Below are 25664 nucleotides of genomic sequence, written 5' to 3'. Positions count from 1 at the left end.
ACTTGCTGCTGGTAAGTTCATTTTCCCAGTCTGGCTCCCGTGCAGAGAGGGCCTGGAGGCCGAGGTGGAAGGTAGCAGCGAGTTGGCCCGCGCTTGGCCCTCCTGCGGTTGCCGCTTCAGCACCAGACTGTCATACACCTGGTAGTTGGCATTGCCTCCCGGGTTCCGGCTGAGTGGCATGAAGGTGGGCGGGGGTGGAGGGTGCTCGGTAGCCTGGACGTCGGGCAGGAGGTGAGAGGGGCGGAGGAGCAGCGCTGAGCTGGGAGCCGGGGCCCGCTGGTCCGAGGCCTCGGCCAGTACCGTGAGGGAGGCGGAGGTGGCCACAGGGCGCCGCAAGGGCAGGATCTCAGCCCATTCGGCCGCCGGGTGCCGCACCTCGTGGGGATCGCGGGAGTAATCCAAGTGTCCCGTGGAGGGATGCAGGCTGCGGTTGGACTCGCTGTGAGCACAGCTGGGGAGGCTACGTCTGTGGGCCGGTGGGGTGTCGCGCTACCAGGCGTCGGGCCGGTAGACCCGAGGCACCAGAGCGGATGGAGGCTCAGAGCCCTCCAGACCCAGACTCCGCCATGGGCCCAGTTGCCGTCCTTTCGGCCCGCGAGCCCCTCGACCTGCACCTGGCCGCCCCCACCGGCGCCCAGCCCCGGCGCCGCCACCTGTGTGCCGGTGTGTCCCTCCACAGCTCCCTCCGACAAAAGCCCCACCCCCACCCCGCCCCTCTGGCGTGTCACCGCGGCCGGGTGCGGGAGCGGGATCGAGGGCAGGGGCCGCTTCCCCGGGCCTGCCGGCCACCAGGGGCGGGGTCCTGAGCTCGGCGGGGGGTGTGGGGGCAAGGGTGGCCTTGCCGGGGCTGAGGGGCCGTGGCGACTCAATGGTGGCTCCCGGTGGCTTCGGGCCAGCTGCTGTCGGGCAGGAGGGCCGGCCCGGGCTGCGGCCGGGCTGCGCCTAGGGCCGCGTGGGCGGGCAGGGCCGATGCCCAAGGGACCGCGGGCCCCGGGCCCTGAAGCCTCCGGGGCCACGTCCCTGTGAGCGACGTGCGGGATCTTGGGCGGGGCGCCAAGCGCCGAAGGGTTTGCTGGGTCACGGCCGCCCTGGGCTGGGAGGTGGTCGCCAAACCCTCCGCCGCCGCCCGATACCCGAGACCTCCGTTGCCCCTGCCTGGGCGGGCGAGGGGGCCCTGCCGGGGCGGGCCGGCCGCCAGGCTGGCGTTAAGGCGCCAGCGCCAGCGAAACTGGGCCTCAAGAGGCCGCCCGCGGCCCCCCGCCCCCGTCTACGGCCATACCACCCTGAACGCGCCCGATCTCGTCTGATCTCGGAAGCTAAGCAGGGTCGGGCCTGGTTAGTACTTGGATGGGAGACCGCCTGGGAATACCGGGTGCTGTAGGCTTTTTGCCTCCCGCTCCGCCCGCCTTCTCCTTTACTCGCCCGCGGCGGGGGGGCCGCCGGCTCCGCCCCCGCCGAGCCCCGCTGCAGGCAGTAGTCAAGGTGGGTTTACCTGCCCGAGCAGGAAGCTTGGGCGATGGCAGAAGTGGGAAGAAACTCTTGAGCACAGGTTCTTGGGATCCACGGAGCAGCGCATGCACATGCGATGGGTGCCTACACAGCTGGCTTGCTTGTCTGTGGGGAAAGGCGAGATGGGTCAGGGCCTGGGTTCCTGAGGGGCTGAGAATCAAGGCAGGGATAGAAGAAAGGGGACAGGCCCACATCCCCTGAACCCACGCCGGCGCCCACTCACCTTTGTGGAAAATACGATTGAAAAGTGCCCGCAAGAATCTCTTCAGATGCCTCCAGAGTTGAGGCAAGAAGGGGAGGGGGGAGGCCGGGAGCAGGGTGAGCCCTGAAATCCAACCCTTGTCCCGGTCACACCCCAGCAGCCCTCCCACCTCAGCCCCTTCAAGACCCCAGGGCTCCCCCAACCGCGCTGCACAGATCCTGCCCTGACCATAGTCACCATGTTGATCCCCACGTTGAGCAAGATGAAGCTGACCGGGATCAGAAGAATTGAGTATCCTTGCTCCTGGCATTTCCTGGGGATGGGGCCAGTGAACGGCTCGGCTCGGTAGTAGTTTCGCTCACCCATGGCCGTTGGTCCCAGGACTGCCTGGGCCCTCTGCCCTCCAGTTTTAACTGGGAGCCAGACTGGGTCATAATGGGGCAGGTGGTGAGGTCACAGTGAGGGAGGGGGATGAAAAGGAGGGCCCAGAGTGGCATTCCCTGGTAACCAGGGTCAGGTAAGCTGAGCCTGGACAGTCAAACAGGGCCCGGTGGCCGGCATACATCCCCTCGAGCGGTCATTCATTCGCTCACCGCCCGCTGACTCACTTGTTCAAATGACACATTGCGTCTCTTGGCCCCTCTTGAGACTAGGAAGACCTTGGCCTCAGAGGCCTGCTGAAGGCCTGGCTGGAGTCCAGAGCCTCAGCCTTCTTCATGCCCTTCACTGGGCCTGGAGCTGGACCTGCCCAGATGTGGAACCTCCCAGTTTGGAAGCAACTTCTTGTATGAGGCTCTCTGTGGACAGGGACAGCTGAGACACAGAGGAGGTGCCCAGAGACCAGGGGTTTGGAGTCTGCAGCTGCAGATGTACTTAGTGCATGGTATAGGACCAGGAGGGGCCTGCTGGCAGAACTGTGGCCACTAAACCAAAGGGACCCTCAGGCCAAGAAGGGGACACTGGCTTCTTATTGCAGGAAGCCAAGCGCAGGGACCCAGGCTGGCAGAAGGAGTGGCGCTTCCAAGCCACAGACCACCAATGTTTCCTGGACTCTGGCGCTCTTTATTCCTCTCTCCATGCCCTGCCGCCCCCTGCCCCTGCCCCCACTTGCTGCTGGTAAGTTCATTTTCCCAGTCTGGCTCCCGTGCAGAGAGGGCCTGGAGGCCGAGGTGGAAGGTAGCAGCGAGTTGGCCCGCGCTTGGCCCTCCTGCGGTTGCCGCTTCAGCACCAGACTGTCATACACCTGGTAGTTGGCATTGCCTCCCGGGTTCCGGCTGAGTGGCATGAAGGTGGGCGGGGGTGGAGGGTGCTCGGTAGCCTGGACGTCGGGCAGGAGGTGAGAGGGGCGGAGGAGCAGCGCTGAGCTGGGAGCCGGGGCCCGCTGGTCCGAGGCCTCGGCCAGTACCGTGAGGGAGGCGGAGGTGGCCACAGGGCGCCGCAAGGGCAGGATCTCAGCCCATTCGGCCGCCGGGTGCCGCACCTCGTGGGGATCGCGGGAGTAATCCAAGTGTCCCGTGGAGGGATGCAGGCTGCGGTTGGACTCGCTGTGAGCACAGCTGGGGAGGCTACGTCTCTGGGCCGGTGGGGTGTCGCGCTACCAGGCGTCGGGCCGGTAGACCCGAGGCACCAGAGCGGATGGAGGCTCAGAGCCCTCCAGACCCAGACTCCGCCATGGGCCCAGTTGCCGTCCTTTCGGCCCGCGAGCCCCTCGACCTGCACCTGGCCGCCCCCACCGGCGCCCAGCCCCGGCGCCGCCACCTGTGTGCCGGTATGTCCCTCCACAGCTCCCTCCGTCAAAAGCCCCCCCCCACCCCGCCCCTCTGGCGTGTCACCGCGGCCGGGTGCGGGAGCGGGATCGAGGGCAGGGGCCGCTTCCCCGGGCCTGCCGGCCACCAGGGGCGGGGTCCTGAGCTCGGCGGGGGGTGTGGGGGCAAGGGTGGCCTTGCCGGGGCTGAGGGGCCGTGGCGACTCAATGGTGGCTCCCGGTGGCTTCGGGCCAGCTGCTGTCGGGCAGGAGGGCCGGCCCGGGCTGCGGCCGGGCTGCGCCTAGGGCCGCGTGGGCGGGCAGGGCCGATGCCCAAGGGACCGCGGGCCCCGGGCCCTGAAGCCTCCGGGGCCACGTCCCTGTGAGCGACGTGCGGGATCTTGGGCGGGGCGCCAAGCGCCGAAGGGTTTGCTGGGTCACGGCCGCCCTGGGCTGGGAGGTGGTCGCCAAACCCTCCGCCGCCGCCCGATACCCGAGACCTCCGTTGCCCCTGCCTGGGCGGGCGAGGGGGCCCTGCCGGGGCGGGCCGGCCGCCAGGCTGGCGTTAAGGCGCCAGCGCCAGCGAAACTGGGCCTCAAGAGGCCACCCGCGGCCCCCCGCCCCCGTCTACGGCCATACCACCCTGAACGCGCCCGATCTCGTCTGATCTCGGAAGCTAAGCAGGGTCGGGCCTGGTTAGTACTTGGATGGGAGACCGCCTGGGAATACCGGGTGCTGTAGGCTTTTTGCCTCCCGCTCCGCCCGCCTTCTCCTTTACTCGCCCGCGGCGGGGGCCGCCGGCTCCGCCCCCGCCGGGCCCCGCTGCAGGCCCCACCTCCTCAGGCCCCTCCCACCACGGCGCGCGCCGGCGGGGTCGCTCCCCGCCGGCCCGGCCGGCCAGGCGGCCAGAAGGCGGCCCTGGAAGGCAGCCGCACCCCAGACGCTCCCGGGGTGGCTGGCCCGGACCCAGACTCCGCCGCGGGCCCAGTTGCCGTCCTTTCGGCCCGCGAGCCCCTCGACCTGCACCTGGCCGCCCCCACCGGCGCCCAGCCCCGGCGCCGCCACCTGTGTGCCGGTGTGTCCCTCCACAGCTCCCTCCGACAAAAGCCCCCCCCCACCCCGCCCCTCTGGCGTGTCACCGCGGCCGGGTGCGGGAGCGGGATCGAGGGCAGGGGCCGCTTCCCCGGGCCTGCCGGCCACCAGGGGCGGGGTCCTGAGCTCGGCGGGGGGTGTGGGGGCAAGGGTGGCCTTGCCGGGGCTGAGGGGCCGTGGCGACTCAATGGTGGCTCCCAGTGGCTTCGGGCCAGCTGCTGTCGGGCAGGAGGGCCGGCCCGGGCTGCGGCCGGGCTGCGCCTAGGGCCGCGTGGGCGGGCAGGGCCGATGCCCAAGGGACCGCGGGCCCCGGGCCCTGAAGCCTCCGGGGCCACGTCCCTGTGAGCGACGTGCGGGATCTTGGGCGGGGCGCCAAGCGCCGAAGGGTTTGCTGGGTCACGGCCGCCCTGGGCTGGGAGGTGGTCGCCAAACCCTCCGCCGCCGCCCGATACCCGAGACCTCCGTTGCCCCTGCCTGGGCGGGCGAGGGGGCCCTGCCGGGGCGGGCCGGCCGCCAGGCTGGCGTTAAGGCGCCAGCGCCAGCGAAACTGGGCCTCAAGAGGCCGCCCGCGGCCCCCCGCCCCCGTCTACGGCCATACCACCCTGAACGCGCCCGATCTCGTCTGATCTCGGAAGCTAAGCAGGGTCGGGCCTGGTTAGTACTTGGATGGGAGACCGCCTGGGAATACCGGGTGCTGTAGGCTTTTTGCCTCCCGCTCCGCCCGCCTTCTCCTTTACTCGCCCGCGGCGGGGGGGCCGCCGGCTCCGCCCCCGCCGAGCCCCGCTGCAGGCAGTAGTCAAGGTGGGTTTACCTGCCCGAGCAGGAAGCTTGGGCGATGGCAGAAGTGGGAAGAAACTCTTGAGCACAGGTTCTTGGGATCCACGGAGCAGCGCATGCACATGCGATGGGTGCCTACACAGCTGGCTTGCTTGTCTGTGGGGAAAGGCGAGATGGGTCAGGGCCTGGGTTCCTGAGGGGCTGAGAATCAAGGCAGGGATAGAAGAAAGGGGACAGGCCCACATCCCCTGAACCCACGCCGGCGCCCACTCACCTTTGTGGAAAATACGATTGAAAAGTGCCCGCAAGAATCTCTTCAGATGCCTCCAGAGTTGAGGCAAGAAGGGGAGGGGGGAGGCCGGGAGCAGGGTGAGCCCTGAAATCCAACCCTTGTCCCGGTCACACCCCAGCAGCCCTCCCACCTCAGCCCCTTCAAGACCCCAGGGCTCCCCCAACCGCGCTGCACAGATCCTGCCCTGACCATAGTCACCATGTTGATCCCCACGTTGAGCAAGATGAAGCTGACCGGGATCAGAAGAATTGAGTATCCTTGCTCCTGGCATTTCCTGGGGATGGGGCCAGTGAACGGCTCGGCTCGGTAGTAGTTTCGCTCACCCATGGCCGTTGGTCCCAGGACTGCCTGGGCCCTCTGCCCTCCAGTTTTAACTGGGAGCCAGACTGGGTCATAATGGGGCAGGTGGTGAGGTCACAGTGAGGGAGGGGGATGAAAAGGAGGGCCCAGAGTGGCATTCCCTGGTAACCAGGGTCAGGTAAGCTGAGCCTGGACAGTCAAACAGGGCCCGGTGGCCGGCATACATCCCCTCGAGCGGTCATTCATTCGCTCACCGCCCGCTGACTCACTTGTTCAAATGACACATTGCGTCTCTTGGCCCCTCTTGAGACTAGGAAGACCTTGGCCTCAGAGGCCTGCTGAAGGCCTGGCTGGAGTCCAGAGCCTCAGCCTTCTTCATGCCCTTCACTGGGCCTGGAGCTGGACCTGCCCAGATGTGGAACCTCCCAGTTTGGAAGCAACTTCTTGTATGAGGCTCTCTGTGGACAGGGACAGCTGAGACACAGAGGAGGTGCCCAGAGACCAGGGGTTTGGAGTCTGCAGCTGCAGATGTACTTAGTGCATGGTATAGGACCAGGAGGGGCCTGCTGGCAGAACTGTGGCCACTAAACCAAAGGGACCCTCAGGCCAAGAAGGGGACACTGGCTTCTTATTGCAGGAAGCCAAGCGCAGGGACCCAGGCTGGCAGAAGGAGTGGCGCTTCCAAGCCACAGACCACCAATGTTTCCTGGACTCTGGCGCTCTTTATTCCTCTCTCCATGCCCTGCCGCCCCCTGCCCCTGCCCCCACTTGCTGCTGGTAAGTTCATTTTCCCAGTCTGGCTCCCGTGCAGAGAGGGCCTGGAGGCCGAGGTGGAAGGTAGCAGCGAGTTGGCCCGCGCTTGGCCCTCCTGCGGTTGCCGCTTCAGCACCAGACTGTCATACACCTGGTAGTTGGCATTGCCTCCCGGGTTCCGGCTGAGTGGCATGAAGGTGGGCGGGGGTGGAGGGTGCTCGGTAGCCTGGACGTCGGGCAGGAGGTGAGAGGGGCGGAGGAGCAGCGCTGAGCTGGGAGCCGGGGCCCGCTGGTCCGAGGCCTCGGCCAGTACCGTGAGGGAGGCGGAGGTGGCCACAGGGCGCCGCAAGGGCAGGATCTCAGCCCATTCGGCCGCCGGGTGCCGCACCTCGTGGGGATCGCGGGAGTAATCCAAGTGTCCCGTGGAGGGATGCAGGCTGCGGTTGGACTCGCTGTGAGCACAGCTGGGGAGGCTACGTCTGTGGGCCGGTGGGGTGTCGCGCTACCAGGCGTCGGGCCGGTAGACCCGAGGCACCAGAGCGGATGGAGGCTCAGAGCCCTCCAGACCCAGACTCCGCCATGGGCCCAGTTGCCGTCCTTTCGGCCCGCGAGCCCCTCGACCTGCACCTGGCCGCCCCCACCGGCGCCCAGCCCCGGCGCCGCCACCTGTGTGCCGGTGTGTCCCTCCACAGCTCCCTCCGACAAAAGCCCCACCCCCACCCCGCCCCTCTGGCGTGTCACCGCGGCCGGGTGCGGGAGCGGGATCGAGGGCAGGGGCCGCTTCCCCGGGCCTGCCGGCCACCAGGGGCGGGGTCCTGAGCTCGGCGGGGGGTGTGGGGGCAAGGGTGGCCTTGCCGGGGCTGAGGGGCCGTGGCGACTCAATGGTGGCTCCCGGTGGCTTCGGGCCAGCTGCTGTCGGGCAGGAGGGCCGGCCCGGGCTGCGGCCGGGCTGCGCCTAGGGCCGCGTGGGCGGGCAGGGCCGATGCCCAAGGGACCGCGGGCCCCGGGCCCTGAAGCCTCCGGGGCCACGTCCCTGTGAGCGACGTGCGGGATCTTGGGCGGGGCGCCAAGCGCCGAAGGGTTTGCTGGGTCACGGCCGCCCTGGGCTGGGAGGTGGTCGCCAAACCCTCCGCCGCCGCCCGATACCCGAGACCTCCGTTGCCCCTGCCTGGGCGGGCGAGGGGGCCCTGCCGGGGCGGGCCGGCCGCCAGGCTGGCGTTAAGGCGCCAGCGCCAGCGAAACTGGGCCTCAAGAGGCCGCCCGCGGCCCCCCGCCCCCGTCTACGGCCATACCACCCTGAACGCGCCCGATCTCGTCTGATCTCGGAAGCTAAGCAGGGTCGGGCCTGGTTAGTACTTGGATGGGAGACCGCCTGGGAATACCGGGTGCTGTAGGCTTTTTGCCTCCCGCTCCGCCCGCCTTCTCCTTTACTCGCCCGCGGCGGGGGCCGCCGGCTCCGCCCCCGCCGGGCCCCGCTGCAGGCCCCACCTCCTCAGGCCCCTCCCACCACGGCGCGCGCCGGCGGGGTCGCTCCCCGCCGGCCAGGCCGGCCAGGCGGCCAGAAGGCGGCCCTGGAAGGCAGCCGCACCCCAGACGCTCCCGGGGTGGCTGGCCCGGACCCAGACTCCGCCGCGGGCCCAGTTGCCGTCCTTTCGGCCCGCGAGCCCCTCGACCTGCACCTGGCCGCCCCCACCGGCGCCCAGCCCCGGCGCCGCCACCTGTGTGCCGGTGTGTCCCTCCACAGCTCCCTCCGACAAAAGCCCCACCCCCACCCCGCCCCTCTGGCGTGTCACCGCGGCCGGGTGCGGGAGCGGGATCGAGGGCAGGGGCCGCTTCCCCGGGCCTGCCGGCCACCAGGGGCGGGGTCCTGAGCTCGGCGGGGGGTGTGGGGGCAAGGGTGGCCTTGCCGGGGCTGAGGGGCCGTGGCGACTCAATGGTGGCTCCCGGTGGCTTCGGGCCAGCTGCTGTCGGGCAGGAGGGCCGGCCCGGGCTGCGGCCGGGCTGCGCCTAGGGCCGCGTGGGCGGGCAGGGCCGATGCCCAAGGGACCGCGGGCCCCGGGCCCTGAAGCCTCCGGGGCCACGTCCCTGTGAGCGACGTGCGGGATCTTGGGCGGGGCGCCAAGCGCCGAAGGGTTTGCTGGGTCACGGCCGCCCTGGGCTGGGAGGTGGTCGCCAAACCCTCCGCCGCCGCCCGATACCCGAGACCTCCGTTGCCCCTGCCTGGGCGGGCGAGGGGGCCCTGCCGGGGCGGGCCGGCCGCCAGGCTGGCGTTAAGGCGCCAGCGCCAGCGAAACTGGGCCTCAAGAGGCCGCCCGCGGCCCCCCGCCCCCGTCTACGGCCATACCACCCTGAACGCGCCCGATCTCGTCTGATCTCGGAAGCTAAGCAGGGTCGGGCCTGGTTAGTACTTGGATGGGAGACCGCCTGGGAATACCGGGTGCTGTAGGCTTTTTGCCTCCCGCTCCGCCCGCCTTCTCCTTTACTCGCCCGCGGCTGGGGGGCCGCCGGCTCCGCCCCCGCCGAGCCCCGCTGCAGGCAGTAGTCAAGGTGGGTTTACCTGCCCGAGCAGGAAGCTTGGGCGATGGCAGAAGTGGGAAGAAACTCTTGAGCACAGGTTCTTGGGATCCACGGAGCAGCGCATGCACATGCGATGGGTGCCTACACAGCTGGCTTGCTTGTCTGTGGGGAAAGGCGAGATGGGTCAGGGCCTGGGTTCCTGAGGGGCTGAGAATCAAGGCAGGGATAGAAGAAAGGGGACAGGCCCACATCCCCTGAACCCACGCCGGCGCCCACTCACCTTTGTGGAAAATACGATTGAAAAGTGCCCGCAAGAATCTCTTCAGATGCCTCCAGAGTTGAGGCAAGAAGGGGAGGGGGGAGGCCGGGAGCAGGGTGAGCCCTGAAATCCAACCCTTGTCCCGGTCACACCCCAGCAGCCCTCCCACCTCAGCCCCTTCAAGACCCCAGGGCTCCCCCAACCGCGCTGCACAGATCCTGCCCTGACCATAGTCACCATGTTGATCCCCACGTTGAGCAAGATGAAGCTGACCGGGATCAGAAGAATTGAGTATCCTTGCTCCTGGCATTTCCTGGGGATGGGGCCAGTGAACGGCTCGGCTCGGTAGTAGTTTCGCTCACCCATGGCCGTTGGTCCCAGGACTGCCTGGGCCCTCTGCCCTCCAGTTTTAACTGGGAGCCAGACTGGGTCATAATGGGGCAGGTGGTGAGGTCACAGTGAGGGAGGGGGATGAAAAGGAGGGCCCAGAGTGGCATTCCCTGGTAACCAGGGTCAGGTAAGCTGAGCCTGGACAGTCAAACAGGGCCCGGTGGCCGGCATACATCCCCTCGAGCGGTCATTCATTCGCTCACCGCCCGCTGACTCACTTGTTCAAATGACACATTGCGTCTCTTGGCCCCTCTTGAGACTAGGAAGACCTTGGCCTCAGAGGCCTGCTGAAGGCCTGGCTGGAGTCCAGAGCCTCAGCCTTCTTCATGCCCTTCACTGGGCCTGGAGCTGGACCTGCCCAGATGTGGAACCTCCCAGTTTGGAAGCAACTTCTTGTATGAGGCTCTCTGTGGACAGGGACAGCTGAGACACAGAGGAGGTGCCCAGAGACCAGGGGTTTGGAGTCTGCAGCTGCAGATGTACTTAGTGCATGGTATAGGACCAGGAGGGGCCTGCTGGCAGAACTGTGGCCACTAAACCAAAGGGACCCTCAGGCCAAGAAGGGGACACTGGCTTCTTATTGCAGGAAGCCAAGCGCAGGGACCCAGGCTGGCAGAAGGAGTGGCGCTTCCAAGCCACAGACCACCAATGTTTCCTGGACTCTGGCGCTCTTTATTCCTCTCTCCATGCCCTGCCGCCCCCTGCCCCTGCCCCCACTTGCTGCTGGTAAGTTCATTTTCCCAGTCTGGCTCCCGTGCAGAGAGGGCCTGGAGGCCGAGGTGGAAGGTAGCAGCGAGTTGGCCCGCGCTTGGCCCTCCTGCGGTTGCCGCTTCAGCACCAGACTGTCATACACCTGGTAGTTGGCATTGCCTCCCGGGTTCCGGCTGAGTGGCATGAAGGTGGGCGGGGGTGGAGGGTGCTCGGTAGCCTGGACGTCGGGCAGGAGGTGAGAGGGGCGGAGGAGCAGCGCTGAGCTGGGAGCCGGGGCCCGCTGGTCCGAGGCCTCGGCCAGTACCGTGAGGGAGGCGGAGGTGGCCACAGGGCGCCGCAAGGGCAGGATCTCAGCCCATTCGGCCGCCGGGTGCCGCACCTCGTGGGGATCGCGGGAGTAATCCAAGTGTCCCGTGGAGGGATGCAGGCTGCGGTTGGACTCGCTGTGAGCACAGCTGGGGAGGCTACGTCTCTGGGCCGGTGGGGTGTCGCGCTACCAGGCGTCGGGCCGGTAGACCCGAGGCAACAGAGCGGATGGAGGCTCAGAGCCCTCCAGACCCAGACTCCGCCATGGGCCCAGTTGCCGTCCTTTCGGCCCGCGAGCCCCTCGACCTGCACCTGGCCGCCCCCACCGGCGCCCAGCCCCGGCGCCGCCACCTGTGTGCCGGTGTGTCCCTCCACAGCTCCCTCCGTCAAAAGCCCCCCCCCACCCCGCCCCTCTGGCGTGTCACCGCGGCCGGGTGCGGGAGCGGGATCGAGGGCAGGGGCCGCTTCCCCGGGCCTGCCGGCCACCAGGGGCGGGGTCCTGAGCTCGGCGGGGGGTGTGGGGGCAAGGGTGGCCTTGCCGGGGCTGAGGGGCCGTGGCGACTCAATGGTGGCTCCCGGTGGCTTCGGGCCAGCTGCTGTCGGGCAGGAGGGCCGGCCCGGGCTGCGGCCGGGCTGCGCCTAGGGCCGCGTGGGCGGGCAGGGCCGATGCCCAAGGGACCGCGGGCCCCGGGCCCTGAAGCCTCCGGGGCCACGTCCCTGTGAGCGACGTGCGGGATCTTGGGCGGGGCGCCAAGCGCCGAAGGGTTTGCTGGGTCACGGCCGCCCTGGGCTGGGAGGTGGTCGCCAAACCCTCCGCCGCCGCCCGATACCCGAGACCTCCGTTGCCCCTGCCTGGGCGGGCGAGGGGGCCCTGCCGGGGCGGGCCGGCCGCCAGGCTGGCGTTAAGGCGCCAGCGCCAGCGAAACTGGGCCTCAAGAGGCCGCCCGCGGCCCCCCGCCCCCGTCTACGGCCATACCACCCTGAACGCGCCCGATCTCGTCTGATCTCGGAAGCTAAGCAGGGTCGGGCCTGGTTAGTACTTGGATGGGAGACCGCCTGGGAATACCGGGTGCTGTAGGCTTTTTGCCTCCCGCTCCGCCCGCCTTCTCCTTTACTCGCCCGCGGCGGGGGCCGCCGGCTCCGCCCCCGCCGGGCCCCGCTGCAGGCCCCACCTCCTCAGGCCCCTCCCACCACGGCGCGCGCCGGCCGGGTCGCTCCCCGCCGGCCCGGCCGGCCAGGCGGCCAGAAGGCGGCCCTGGAAGGCAGGCGCACCCCAGACGCTCCCGGGGTGGCTGGCCCGGACCCAGACTCCGCCGCGGGCCCAGTTGCCGTCCTTTCGGCCCGCGAGCCCCTCGACCTGCACCTGGCCGCCCCCACCGGCGCCCAGCCCCGGCGCCGCCACCTGTGTGCCGGTGTGTCCCTCCACAGCTCCCTCCGACAAAAGCCCCCCCCCACCCCGCCCCTCTGGCGTGTCACCGCGGCCGGGTGCGGGAGCGGGATCGAGGGCAGGGGCCGCTTCCCCGGGCCTGCCGGCCACCAGGGGCGGGGTCCTGAGCTCGGCGGGGGGTGTGGGGGCAAGGGTGGCCTTGCCGGGGCTGAGGGGCCGTGGCGACTCAATGGTGGCTCCCGGTGGCTTCGGGCCAGCTGCTGTCGGGCAGGAGGGCCGGCCCGGGCTGCGGCCGGGCTGCGCCTAGGGCCGCGTGGGCGGGCAGGGCCGATGCCCAAGGGACCGCGGGCCCCGGGCCCTGAAGCCTCCGGGGCCACGTCCCTGTGAGCGACGTGCGGGATCTTGGGCGGGGCGCCAAGCGCCGAAGGGTTTGCTGGGTCACGGCCGCCCTGGGCTGGGAGGTGGTCGCCAAACCCTCCGCCGCCGCCCGATACCCGAGACCTCCGTTGCCCCTGCCTGGGCGGGCGAGGGGGCCCTGCCGGGGCGGGCCGGCCGCCAGGCTGGCGTTAAGGCGCCAGCGCCAGCGAAACTGGGCCTCAAGAGGCCGCCCGCGGCGCCCCGCCCCCGTCTACGGCCATACCACCCTGAACGCGCCCGATCTCGTCTGATCTCGGAAGCTAAGCAGGGTCGGGCCTGGTTAGTACTTGGATGGGAGACCGCCTGGGAATACCGGGTGCTGTAGGCTTTTTGCCTCCCGCTCCGCCCGCCTTCTCCTTTACTCGCCCGCGGCGGGGGGGCCGCCGGCTCCGCCCCCGCCGAGCCCCGCTGCAGGCAGTAGTCAAGGTGGGTTTACCTGCCCGAGCAGGAAGCTTGGGCGATGGCAGAAGTGGGAAGAAACTCTTGAGCACAGGTTCTTGGGATCCACGGAGCAGCGCATGCACATGCGATGGGTGCCTACACAGCTGGCTTGCTTGTCTGTGGGGAAAGGCGAGATGGGTCAGGGCCTGGGTTCCTGAGGGGCTGAGAATCAAGGCAGGGATAGAAGAAAGGGGACAGGCCCACATCCCCTGAACCCACGCCGGCGCCCACTCACCTTTGTGGAAAATACGATTGAAAAGTGCCCGCAAGAATCTCTTCAGATGCCTCCAGAGTTGAGGCAAGAAGGGGAGGGGGGAGGCCGGGAGCAGGGTGAGCCCTGAAATCCAACCCTTGTCCCGGTCACACCCCAGCAGCCCTCCCACCTCAGCCCCTTCAAGACCCCAGGGCTCCCCCAACCGCGCTGCACAGATCCTGCCCTGACCATAGTCACCATGTTGATCCCCACGTTGAGCAAGATGAAGCTGACCGGGATCAGAAGAATTGAGTATCCTTGCTCCTGGCATTTCCTGGGGATGGGGCCAGTGAACGGCTCGGCTCGGTAGTAGTTTCGCTCACCCATGGCCGTTGGTCCCAGGACTGCCTGGGCCCTCTGCCCTCCAGTTTTAACTGGGAGCCAGACTGGGTCATAATGGGGCAGGTGGTGAGGTCACAGTGAGGGAGGGGGATGAAAAGGAGGGCCCAGAGTGGCATTCCCTGGTAACCAGGGTCAGGTAAGCTGAGCCTGGACAGTCAAACAGGGCCCGGTGGCCGGCATACATCCCCTCGAGCGGTCATTCATTCGCTCACCGCCCGCTGACTCACTTGTTCAAATGACACATTGCGTCTCTTGGCCCCTCTTGAGACTAGGAAGACCTTGGCCTCAGAGGCCTGCTGAAGGCCTGGCTGGAGTCCAGAGCCTCAGCCTTCTTCATGCCCTTCACTGGGCCTGGAGCTGGACCTGCCCAGATGTGGAACCTCCCAGTTTGGAAGCAACTTCTTGTATGAGGCTCTCTGTGGACAGGGACAGCTGAGACACAGAGGAGGTGCCCAGAGACCAGGGGTTTGGAGTCTGCAGCTGCAGATGTACTTAGTGCATGGTATAGGACCAGGAGGGGCCTGCTGGCAGAACTGTGGCCACTAAACCAAAGGGACCCTCAGGCCAAGAAGGGGACACTGGCTTCTTATTGCAGGAAGCCAAGCGCAGGGACCCAGGCTGGCAGAAGGAGTGGCGCTTCCAAGCCACAGACCACCAATGTTTCCTGGACTCTGGCGCTCTTTATTCCTCTCTCCATGCCCTGCCGCCCCCTGCCCCTGCCCCCACTTGCTGCTGGTAAGTTCATTTTCCCAGTCTGGCTCCCGTGCAGAGAGGGCCTGGAGGCCGAGGTGGAAGGTAGCAGCGAGTTGGCCCGCGCTTGGCCCTCCTGCGGTTGCCGCTTCAGCACCAGACTGTCATACACCTGGTAGTTGGCATTGCCTCCCGGGTTCCGGCTGAGTGGCATGAAGGTGGGCGGGGGTGGAGGGTGCTCGGTAGCCTGGACGTCGGGCAGGAGGTGAGAGGGGCGGAGGAGCAGCGCTGAGCTGGGAGCCGGGGCCCGCTGGTCCGAGGCCTCGGCCAGTACCGTGAGGGAGGCGGAGGTGGCCACAGGGCGCCGCAAGGGCAGGATCTCAGCCCATTCGGCCGCCGGGTGCCGCACCTCGTGGGGATCGCGGGAGTAATCCAAGTGTCCCGTGGAGGGATGCAGGCTGCGGTTGGACTCGCTGTGAGCACAGCTGGGGAGGCTACGTCTGTGGGCCGGTGGGGTGTCGCGCTACCAGGCGTCGGGCCGGTAGACCCGAGGCACCAGAGCGGATGGAGGCTCAGAGCCCTCCAGACCCAGACTCCGCCATGGGCCCAGTTGCCGTCCTTTCGGCCCGCGAGCCCCTCGACCTGCACCTGGCCGCCCCCACCGGCGCCCAGCCCCGGCGCCGCCACCTGTGTGCCGGTGTGTCCCTCCACAGCTCCCTCCGACAAAAGCCCCACCCCCACCCCGCCCCTCTGGCGTGTCACCGCGGCCGGGTGCGGGAGCGGGATCGAGGGCAGGGGCCGCTTCCCCGGGCCTGCCGGCCACCAGGGGCGGGGTCCTGAGCTCGGCGGGGGGTGTGGGGGCAAGGGTGGCCTTGCCGGGGCTGAGGGGCCGTGGCGACTCAATGGTGGCTCCCGGTGGCTTCGGGCCAGCTGCTGTCGGGCAGGAGGGCCGGCCCGGGCTGCGGCCGGGCTGCGCCTAGGGCCGCGTGGGCGGGCAGGGCCGATGCCCAAGGGACCGCGGGCCCCGGGCCCTGAAGCCTCCGGGGCCACGTCCCTGTGAGCGACGTGCGGGATCTTGGGCGGGGCGCCAAGCGCCGAAGGGTTTGCTGGGTCACGGCCGCCCTGGGCTGGGAGGTGGTCGCCAAACCCTCCGCCGCCGCCCGATACCCGAGACCTCCGTTGCCCCTGCCTGGGCGGGCGAGGGGGCCCTGCCGGGGCGGGCCGGCCGCCAGGCTGGCGTTAAGGCGCCAGCGCCAGCGAAACTGGGCCTCAAGAGGCCGCCCGCGGCCCCCCGCCCCCGTCTACGGCCATACCACCCTGAACGCGCCCGATCTCGTCTGATCTCGGAAGCTAAGCAGGGTCGGGCCTGGTTAGTACTTGGATGGGAGACCGCCTGGGAATACCGGGTGCTGTAGGCTTTTTGCCTCCCGCTCCGCCCGCCTTCTCCTTTACTCGCCCGCGGCGGGGGGGCCGCCGGCTCCGCCCCCGCCGAGCCCCGCTGCAGGCAGTAGTCAAGGTGGGTTTACCTGCCCGAGCAGGAAGCTTGGGCGATGGCAGAAGTGGGAAGAAACTCTTGAGCACAGGTTCTTGGGATCCACGGAGCAGCGCATGCACATGCGATGGGTGCCTACACAGCTGGCTTGCTTGTCTGTGGGGAAAGGCGAGATGGGTCAGGGCCTGGGTTCCTGAGGGGCTGAGAATCAAGGCAGGGATAGAAGAAAGGGGACAGGCCCACATCCCCTGAACCCACGCCGGCGCCCACTCACCTTTGTGGAAAATACGATTGAAAAGTGCCCGCAAGAATCTCTTCAGATGCCTCCAGAGTTGAGGCAAGAAGGGGAGGGGGGAGGCCGGGAGCAGGGTGAGCCCTGAAATCCAACCCTTGTCCCGGTCACACCCCAGCAGCCCTCCCACCTCAGCCCCTTCAAGACCCCAGGGCTCCCCCAACCGCGCTGCACAGATCCTGCCCTGACCATAGTCACCATGTTGATCCCCACGTTGAGCAAGATGAAGCTGACCGGGATCAGAAGAATTGAGTATCCTTGCTCCTGGCATTTCCTGGGGATGGGGCCAGTGAACGGCTCGGCTCGGTAGTAGTTTCGCTCACCCATGGCCGTTGGTCCCAGGACTGCCTGGGCCCTCTGCCCTCCAGTTTTAACTGGGAGCCAGACTGGGTCATAATGGGGCAGGTGGTGAGGTCACAGTGAGGGAGGGGGATGAAAAGGAGGGCCCAGAGTGGCATTCCCTGGTAACCAGGGTCAGGTAAGCTGAGCCTGGACAGTCAAACAGGGCCCGGTGGCCGGCATACATCCCCTCGAGCGGTCATTCATTCGCTCACCGCCCGCTGACTCACTTGTTCAAATGACACATTGCGTCTCTTGGCCCCTCTTGAGACTAGGAAGACCTTGGCCTCAGAGGCCTGCTGAAGGCCTGGCTGGAGTCCAGAGCCTCAGCCTTCTTCATGCCCTTCACTGGGCCTGGAGCTGGACCTGCCCAGATGTGGAACCTCCCAGTTTGGAAGCAACTTCTTGTATGAGGCTCTCTGTGGACAGGGACAGCTGAGACACAGAGGAGGTGCCCAGAGACCAGGGGTTTGGAGTCTGCAGCTGCAGATGTACTTAGTGCATGGTATAGGACCAGGAGGGGCCTGCTGGCAGAACTGTGGCCACTAAACCAAAGGGACCCTCAGGCCAAGAAGGGGACACTGGCTTCTTATTGCAGGAAGCCAAGCGCAGGGACCCAGGCTGGCAGAAGGAGTGGCGCTTCCAAGCCACAGACCACCAATGTTTCCTGGACTCTGGCGCTCTTTATTCCTCTCTCCATGCCCTGCCGCCCCCTGCCCCTGCCCCCACTTGCTGCTGGTAAGTTCATTTTCCCAGTCTGGCTCCCGTGCAGAGAGGGCCTGGAGGCCGAGGTGGAAGGTAGCAGCGAGTTGGCCCGCGCTTGGCCCTCCTGCGGTTGCCGCTTCAGCACCAGACTGTCATACACCTGGTAGTTGGCATTGCCTCCCGGGTTCCGGCTGAGTGGCATGAAGGTGGGCGGGGGTGGAGGGTGCTCGGTAGCCTGGACGTCGGGCAGGAGGTGAGAGGGGCGGAGGAGCAGCGCTGAGCTGGGAGCCGGGGCCCGCTGGTCCGAGGCCTCGGCCAGTACCGTGAGGGAGGCGGAGGTGGCCACAGGGCGCCGCAAGGGCAGGATCTCAGCCCATTCGGCCGCCGGGTGCCGCACCTCGTGGGGATCGCGGGAGTAATCCAAGTGTCCCGTGGAGGGATGCAGGCTGCGGTTGGACTCGCTGTGAGCACAGCTGGGGAGGCTACGTCTGTGGGCCGGTGGGGTGTCGCGCTACCAGGCGTCGGGCCGGTAGACCCGAGGCACCAGAGCGGATGGAGGCTCAGAGCCCTCCAGACCCAGACTCCGCCGCGGGCCCAGTTGCCGTCCTTTCGGCCCGCGAGCCCCTCGACCTGCACCTGGCCGCCCCCACCGGCGCCCAGCCCCGGCGCCGCCACCTGTGTGCCGGTGTGTCCCTCCACAGCTCCCTCCGACAAAAGCCCCCCCCCACCCCGCCCCTCTGGCGTGTCACCGCGGCCGGGTGCGGGAGCGGGATCGAGGGCAGGGGCCGCTTCCCCGGGCCTGCCGGCCACCAGGGGCGGGGTCCTGAGCTCGGCGGGGGGTGTGGGGGCAAGGGTGGCCTTGCCGGGGCTGAGGGGCCGTGGCGACTCAATGGTGGCTCCCGGTGGCTTCGGGCCAGCTGCTGTCGGGCAGGAGGGCCGGCCCGGGCTGCGGCCGGGCTGCGCCTAGGGCCGCGTGGGCGGGCAGGGCCGATGCCCAAGGGACCGCGGGCCCCGGGCCCTGAAGCCTCCGGGGCCACGTCCCTGTGAGCGACGTGCGGGATCTTGGGCGGGGCGCCAAGCGCCGAAGGGTTTGCTGGGTCACGGCCGCCCTGGGCTGGGAGGTGGTCGCCAAACCCTCCGCCGCCGCCCGATACCCGAGACCTCCGTTGCCCCTGCCTGGGCGGGCGAGGGGGCCCTGCCGGGGCGGGCCGGCCGCCAGGCTGGCGTTAAGGCGCCAGCGCCAGCGAAACTGGGCCTCAAGAGGCCGCCCGCGGCGCCCCGCCCCCGTCTACGGCCATACCACCCTGAACGCGCCCGATCTCGTCTGATCTCGGAAGCTAAGCAGGGTCGGGCCTGGTTAGTACTTGGATGGGAGACCGCCTGGGAATACCGGGTGCTGTAGGCTTTTTGCCTCCCGCTCCGCCCGCCTTCTCCTTTACTCGCCCGCGGCGGGGGGGCCGCCGGCTCCGCCCCCGCCGAGCCCCGCTGCAGGCAGTAGTCAAGGTGGGTTTACCTGCCCGAGCAGGAAGCTTGGGCGATGGCAGAAGTGGGAAGAAACTCTTGAGCACAGGTTCTTGGGATCCACGGAGCAGCGCATGCACATGCGATGGGTGCCTACACAGCTGGCTTGCTTGTCTGTGGGGAAAGGCGAGATGGGTCAGGGCCTGGGTTCCTGAGGGGCTGAGAATCAAGGCAGGGATAGAAGAAAGGGGACAGGCCCACATCCCCTGAACCCACGCCGGCGCCCACTCACCTTTGTGGAAAATACGATTGAAAAGTGCCCGCAAGAATCTCTTCAGATGCCTCCAGAGTTGAGGCAAGAAGGGGAGGGGGGAGGCCGGGAGCAGGGTGAGCCCTGAAATCCAACCCTTGTCCCGGTCACACCCCAGCAGCCCTCCCACCTCAGCCCCTTCAAGACCCCAGGGCTCCCCCAACCGCGCTGCACAGATCCTGCCCTGACCATAGTCACCATGTTGATCCCCACGTTGAGCAAGATGAAGCTGACCGGGATCAGAAGAATTGAGTATCCTTGCTCCTGGCATTTCCTGGGATGGGGCCAGTGAACGGCTCGGCTCGGTAGTAGTTTCGCTCACCCATGGCCGTTGGTCCCAGGACTGCCTGGGCCCTCTGCCCTCCAGTTTTAACTGGGAGCCAGACTGGGTCATAATGGGGCAGGTGGTGAGGTCACAGTGAGGGAGGGGGATGAAAAGGAGGGCCCAGAGTGGCATTCCCTGGTAACCAGGGTCAGGTAAGCTGAGCCTGGACAGTCAAACAGGGCCCGGTGGCCGGCATACATCCCCTCGAGCGGTCATTCATTCGCTCACCGCCCGCTGACTCACTTGTTCAAATGACACATTGCGTCTCTTGGCCCCTCTTGAGACTAGGAAGACCTTGGCCTCAGAGGCCTGCTGAAGGCCTGGCTGGAGTCCAGAGCCTCAGCCTTCTTCATGCCCTTCACTGGGCCTGGAGCTGGACCTGCCCAGATGTGGAACCTCCCAGTTTGGAAGCAACTTCTTGTATGAGGCTCTCTGTGGACAGGGACAGCTGAGACACAGAGGAGGTGCCCAGAGACCAGGGGTTTGGAGTCTGCAGCTGCAGATGTACTTAGTGCATGGTATAGGACCAGGAGGGGCCTGCTGGCAGAACTGTGGCCACTAAACCAAAGGGACCCTCAGGCCAAGAAGGGGACACTGGCTTCTTATTGCAGGAAGCCAAGCGCAGGGACCCAGGCTGGCAGAAGGAGTGGCGCTTCCAAGCCACAGACCACCAATGTTTCCTGGACTCTGGCGCTCTTTATTCCTCTCTCCATGCCCTGCCGCCCCTGCCCCTGCCCCCACTTGCTGCTGGTAAGTTCATTTTCCCAGTCTGGCTCCCGTGCAGAGAGGGCCTGGAGGCCGAGGTGGAAGGTAGCAGCGAGTTGGCCCGCGCTTGGCCCTCCTGCGGTTGCCGCTTCAGCACCAGACTGTCATACACCTGGTAGTTGGCATTGCCTCCCGGGTTCCGGCTGAGTGGCATGAAGGTGGGCGGGGGTGGAGGGTGCTCGGTAGCCTGGACGTCGGGCAGGAGGTGAGAGGGGCGGAGGAGCAGCGCTGAGCTGGGAGCCGGGGCCCGCTGGTCCGAGGCCTCGGCCAGTACCGTGAGGGAGGCGGAGGTGGCCACAGGGCGCCGCAAGGGCAGGATCTCAGCCCATTCGGCCGCCGGGTGCCGCACCTCGTGGGGATCGCGGGAGTAATCCAAGTGTCCCGTGGAGGGATGCAGGCTGCGGTTGGACTCGCTGTGAGCACAGCTGGGGAGGCTACGTCTGTGGGCCGGTGGGGTGTCGCGCTACCAGGCGTCGGGCCGGTAGACCCGAGGCACCAGAGCGGATGGAGGCTCAGAGCCCTCCAGACCCAGACTCCGCCATGGGCCCAGTTGCCGTCCTTTCGGCCCGCGAGCCCCTCGACCTGCACCTGGCCGCCCCCACCGGCGCCCAGCCCCGGCGCCGCCACCTGTGTGCCGGTGTGTCCCTCCACAGCTCCCTCCGACAAAAGCCCCACCCCCACCCCGCCCCTCTGGCGTGTCACCGCGGCCGGGTGCGGGAGCGGGATCGAGGGCAGGGGCCGCTTCCCCGGGCCTGCCGGCCACCAGGGGCGGGGTCCTGAGCTCGGCGGGGGGTGTGGGGGCAAGGGTGGCCTTGCCGGGGCTGAGGGGCCGTGGCGACTCAATGGTGGCTCCCGGTGGCTTCGGGCCAGCTGCTGTCGGGCAGGAGGGCCGGCCCGGGCTGCGGCCGGGCTGCGCCTAGGGCCGCGTGGGCGGGCAGGGCCGATGCCCAAGGGACCGCGGGCCCCGGGCCCTGAAGCCTCCGGGGCCACGTCCCTGTGAGCGACGTGCGGGATCTTGGGCGGGGCGCCAAGCGCCGAAGGGTTTGCTGGGTCACGGCCGCCCTGGGCTGGGAGGTGGTCGCCAAACCCTCCGCCGCCGCCCGATACCCGAGACCTCCGTTGCCCCTGCCTGGGCGGGCGAGGGGGCCCTGCCGGGGCGGGCCGGCCGCCAGGCTGGCGTTAAGGCGCCAGCGCCAGCGAAACTGGGCCTCAAGAGGCCGCCCGCGGCCCCCCGCCCCCGTCTACGGCCATACCACCCTGAACGCGCCCGATCTCGTCTGATCTCGGAAGCTAAGCAGGGTCGGGCCTGGTTAGTACTTGGATGGGAGACCGCCTGGGAATACCGGGTGCTGTAGGCTTTTTGCCTCCCGCTCCGCCCGCCTTCTCCTTTACTCGCCCGCGGCGGGGGGGCCGCCGGCTCCGCCCCCGCCGAGCCCCGCTGCAGGCAGTAGTCAAGGTGGGTTTACCTGCCCGAGCAGGAAGCTTGGCGATGGCAGAAGTGGGAAGAAACTCTTGAGCACAGGTTCTTGGGATCCACGGAGCAGCGCATGCACATGCGATGGGTGCCTACACAGCTGGCTTGCTTGTCTGTGGGGAAAGGCGAGATGGGTCAGGGCCTGGGTTCCTGAGGGGCTGAGAATCAAGGCAGGGATAGAAGAAAGGGGACAGGCCCACATCCCCTGAACCCACGCCGGCGCCCACTCACCTTTGTGGAAAATACGATTGAAAAGTGCCCGCAAGAATCTCTTCAGATGCCTCCAGAGTTGAGGCAAGAAGGGGAGGGGGGAGGCCGGGAGCAGGGTGAGCCCTGAAATCCAACCCTTGTCCCGGTCACACCCCAGCAGCCCTCCCACCTCAGCCCCTTCAAGACCCCAGGGCTCCCCCAACCGCGCTGCACAGATCCTGCCCTGACCATAGTCACCATGTTGATCCCCACGTTGAGCAAGATGAAGCTGACCGGGATCAGAAGAATTGAGTATCCTTGCTCCTGGCATTTCCTGGGGATGGGGCCAGTGAACGGCTCGGCTCGGTAGTAGTTTCGCTCACCCATGGCCGTTGGTCCCAGGACTGCCTGGGCCCTCTGCCCTCCAGTTTTAACTGGAGCCAGACTGGGTCATAATGGGGCAGGTGGTGAGGTCACAGTGAGGGAGGGGGATGAAAAGGAGGGCCCAGAGTGGCATTCCCTGGTAACCAGGGTCAGGTAAGCTGAGCCTGGACAGTCAAACAGGGCCCGGTGGCCGGCATACATCCCCTCGAGCGGTCATTCATTCGCTCACCGCCCGCTGACTCACTTGTTCAAATGACACATTGCGTCTCTTGGCCCCTCTTGAGACTAGGAAGACCTTGGCCTCAGAGGCCTGCTGAAGGCCTGGCTGGAGTCCAGAGCCTCAGCCTTCTTCATGCCCTTCACTGGGCCTGGAGCTGGACCTGCCCAGATGTGGAACCTCCCAGTTTGGAAGCAACTTCTTGTATGAGGCTCTCTGTGGACAGGGACAGCTGAGACACAGAGGAGGTGCCCAGAGACCAGGGGTTTGGAGTCTGCAGCTGCAGATGTACTTAGTGCATGGTATAGGACCAGGAGGGGCCTGCTGGCAGAACTGTGGCCACTAAACCAAAGGGACCCTCAGGCCAAGAAGGGGACACTGGCTTCTTATTGCAGGAAGCCAAGCGCAGGGACCCAGGCTGGCAGAAGGAGTGGCGCTTCCAAGCCACAGACCACCAATGTTTCCTGGACTCTGGCGCTCTTTATTCCTCTCTCCATGCCCTGCCGCCCCCTGCCCCTGCCCCACTTGCTGCTGGTAAGTTCATTTTCCCAGTCTGGCTCCCGTGCAGAGAGGGCCTGGAGGCCGAGGTGGAAGGTAGCAGCGAGTTGGCCCGCGCTTGGCCCTCCTGCGGTTGCCGCTTCAGCACCAGACTGTCATACACCTGGTAGTTGGCATTGCCTCCCGGTTCCGGCTGAGTGGCATGAAGGTGGGCGGGGGTGGAGGGTGCTCGGTAGCCTGGACGTCGGGCAGGAGGTGAGAGGGGCGGAGGAGCAGCGCTGAGCTGGGAGCCGGGGCCCGCTGGTCCGAGGCCTCGGCCAGTACCGTGAGGGAGGCGGAGGTGGCCACAGGGCGCCGCAAGGGCAGGATCTCAGCCCATTCGGCCGCCGGGTGCCGCACCTCGTGGGGATCGCGGGAGTAATCCAAGTGTCCCGTGGAGGGATGCAGGCTGCGGTTGGACTCGCTGTGAGCACAGCTGGGGAGGCTACGTCTGTGGGCCGGTGGGGTGTCGCGCTACCAGGCGTCGGGCCGGTAGACCCGAGGCACCAGAGCGGATGGAGGCTCAGAGCCCTCCAGACCCAGACTCCGCCGCGGGCCCAGTTGCCGTCCTTTCGGCCCGCGAGCCCCTCGACCTGCACCTGGCCGCCCCCACCGGCGCCCAGCCCCGGCGCCGCCACCTGTGTGCCGGTGTGTCCCTCCACAGCTCCCTCCGACAAAAGCCCCCCCCCACCCCGCCCCTCTGGCGTGTCACCGCGGCCGGGTGCGGGAGCGGGATCGAGGGCAGGGGCCGCTTCCCCGGGCCTGCCGGCCACCAGGGGCGGGGTCCTGAGCTCGGCGGGGGGTGTGGGGGCAAGGGTGGCCTTGCCGGGGCTGAGGGGCCGTGGCGACTCAATGGTGGCTCCCGGTGGCTTCGGGCCAGCTGCTGTCGGGCAGGAGGGCCGGCCCGGGCTGCGGCCGGCTGCGCCTAGGGCCGCGTGGGCGGGCAGGGCCGATGCCCAAGGGACCGCGGGCCCCGGGCCCTGAAGCCTCCGGGGCCACGTCCCTGTGAGCGACGTGCGGGATCTTGGGCGGGGCGCCAAGCGCCGAAGGGTTTGCTGGGTCACGGCCGCCCTGGGCTGGGAGGTGGTCGCCAAACCCTCCGCCGCCGCCCGATACCCGAGACCTCCGTTGCCCCTGCCTGGGCGGGCGAGGGGGCCCTGCCGGGGCGGGCCGGCCGCCAGGCTGGCGTTAAGGCGCCAGCGCCAGCGAAACTGGGCCTCAAGAGGCCGCCCGCGGCCCCCCGCCCCCGTCTACGGCCATACCACCCTGAACGCGCCCGATCTCGTCTGATCTCGGAAGCTAAGCAGGGTCGGGCCTGGTTAGTACTTGGATGGGAGACCGCCTGGGAATACCGGGTGCTGTAGGCTTTTTGCCTCCCGCTCCGCCCGCCTTCTCCTTTACTCGCCGCGGCGGGGGGGCCGCCGGCTCCGCCCCCGCCGAGCCCCGCTGCAGGCAGTAGTCAAGGTGGGTTTACCTGCCCGAGCAGGAAGCTTGGGCGATGGCAGAAGTGGGAAGAAACTCTTGAGCACAGGTTCTTGGGATCCACGGAGCAGCGCATGCACATGCGATGGGTGCCTACACAGCTGGCTTGCTTGTCTGTGGGGAAAGGCGAGATGGGTCAGGGCCTGGGTTCCTGAGGGGCTGAGAATCAAGGCAGGGATAGAAGAAAGGGGACAGGCCCACATCCCCTGAACCCACGCCGGCGCCCACTCACCTTTGTGGAAAATACGATTGAAAAGTGCCCGCAAGAATCTCTTCAGATGCCTCCAGAGTTGAGGCAAGAAGGGGAGGGGGAGGCCGGGAGCAGGGTGAGCCCTGAAATCCAACCCTTGTCCCGGTCACACCCCAGCAGCCCTCCCACCTCAGCCCCTTCAAGACCCCAGGGCTCCCCCAACCGCGCTGCACAGATCCTGCCCTGACCATAGTCACCATGTTGATCCCCACGTTGAGCAAGATGAAGCTGACCGGGATCAGAAGAATTGAGTATCCTTGCTCCTGGCATTTCCTGGGGATGGGGCCAGTGAACGGCTCGGCTCGGTAGTAGTTTCGCTCACCCATGGCCGTTGGTCCCAGGACTGCCTGGGCCCTCTGCCCTCCAGTTTTAACTGGGAGCCAGACTGGGTCATAATGGGGCAGGTGGTGAGGTCACAGTGAGGGAGGGGGATGAAAAGGAGGGCCCAGAGTGGCATTCCCTGGTAACCAGGGTCAGGTAAGCTGAGCCTGGACAGTCAAACAGGGCCCGGTGGCCGGCATACATCCCCTCGAGCGGTCATTCATTCGCTCACCGCCCGCTGACTCACTTGTTCAAATGACACATTGCGTCTCTTGGCCCCTCTTGAGACTAGGAAGACCTTGGCCTCAGAGGCCTGCTGAAGGCCTGGCTGGAGTCCAGAGCCTCAGCCTTCTTCATGCCCTTCACTGGGCCTGGAGCTGGACCTGCCCAGATGTGGAACCTCCCAGTTTGGAAGCAACTTCTTGTATGAGGCTCTCTGTGGACAGGGACAGCTGAGACACAGAGGAGGTGCCCAGAGACCAGGGGTTTGGAGTCTGCAGCTGCAGATGTACTTAGTGCATGGTATAGGACCAGGAGGGGCCTGCTGGCAGAACTGTGGCCACTAAACCAAAGGGACCCTCAGGCCAAGAAGGGGACACTGGCTTCTTATTGCAGGAAGCCAAGCGCAGGGACCCAGGCTGGCAGAAGGAGTGGCGCTTCCAAGCCACAGACCACCAATGTTTCCTGGACTCTGGCGCTCTTTATTCCTCTCTCCATGCCCTGCCGCCCCCTGCCCCTG

At 67.6% G+C, this 25664-nt stretch overlaps 11 non-coding genes across 11 annotated transcripts; all 11 read left to right on the top strand.

The window, feature by feature from the left end:
- Positions 1–1265: 1265 nt before the first annotated feature.
- LOC132595926 (5S ribosomal RNA) lies at positions 1266–1384 on the top strand. Its single transcript, XR_009562035.1, has one exon. It is a non-coding gene; the product is annotated as a 5S ribosomal RNA (ribosomal RNA).
- Positions 1385–4080: 2696 nt separating this feature from the next.
- Positions 4081–4199, top strand: LOC132595925 (5S ribosomal RNA). Its single transcript, XR_009562034.1, has one exon. It is a non-coding gene; the product is annotated as a 5S ribosomal RNA (ribosomal RNA).
- A 932-nt stretch (positions 4200–5131) lies between these two features.
- LOC132595924 (5S ribosomal RNA) lies at positions 5132–5250 on the top strand. Its single transcript, XR_009562033.1, has one exon. It is a non-coding gene; the product is annotated as a 5S ribosomal RNA (ribosomal RNA).
- A 2697-nt stretch (positions 5251–7947) lies between these two features.
- LOC132595923 (5S ribosomal RNA) lies at positions 7948–8066 on the top strand. The gene has a single exon (XR_009562032.1). It is a non-coding gene; the product is annotated as a 5S ribosomal RNA (ribosomal RNA).
- Positions 8067–8999: 933 nt separating this feature from the next.
- LOC132595922 (5S ribosomal RNA) lies at positions 9000–9118 on the top strand. The gene has a single exon (XR_009562031.1). It is a non-coding gene; the product is annotated as a 5S ribosomal RNA (ribosomal RNA).
- Positions 9119–11814: 2696 nt separating this feature from the next.
- On the top strand, positions 11815–11933 carry LOC132595921 (5S ribosomal RNA). The gene has a single exon (XR_009562030.1). It is a non-coding gene; the product is annotated as a 5S ribosomal RNA (ribosomal RNA).
- Positions 11934–12865: 932 nt separating this feature from the next.
- Positions 12866–12984, top strand: LOC132595934 (5S ribosomal RNA). Its single transcript, XR_009562043.1, has one exon. It is a non-coding gene; the product is annotated as a 5S ribosomal RNA (ribosomal RNA).
- Positions 12985–15681: 2697 nt separating this feature from the next.
- On the top strand, positions 15682–15800 carry LOC132595933 (5S ribosomal RNA). The gene has a single exon (XR_009562042.1). It is a non-coding gene; the product is annotated as a 5S ribosomal RNA (ribosomal RNA).
- Positions 15801–18496: 2696 nt separating this feature from the next.
- Positions 18497–18615, top strand: LOC132595932 (5S ribosomal RNA). The gene has a single exon (XR_009562041.1). It is a non-coding gene; the product is annotated as a 5S ribosomal RNA (ribosomal RNA).
- A 2695-nt stretch (positions 18616–21310) lies between these two features.
- LOC132595931 (5S ribosomal RNA) lies at positions 21311–21429 on the top strand. Its single transcript, XR_009562040.1, has one exon. It is a non-coding gene; the product is annotated as a 5S ribosomal RNA (ribosomal RNA).
- A 2691-nt stretch (positions 21430–24120) lies between these two features.
- Positions 24121–24239, top strand: LOC132595920 (5S ribosomal RNA). Its single transcript, XR_009562029.1, has one exon. It is a non-coding gene; the product is annotated as a 5S ribosomal RNA (ribosomal RNA).
- The last annotated feature ends 1425 nt before the right edge of the window (positions 24240–25664 follow it).

Source organism: Globicephala melas, unplaced genomic scaffold (assembly GCF_963455315.2).
Source record: "Globicephala melas unplaced genomic scaffold, mGloMel1.2 SCAFFOLD_847, whole genome shotgun sequence".
Classification (NCBI taxonomy): Eukaryota; Metazoa; Chordata; class Mammalia; order Artiodactyla; family Delphinidae; genus Globicephala; species Globicephala melas.
Note: the sequence above shows the minus strand (reverse complement) of the source record. Positions and strands in the feature narration are given on the sequence as shown.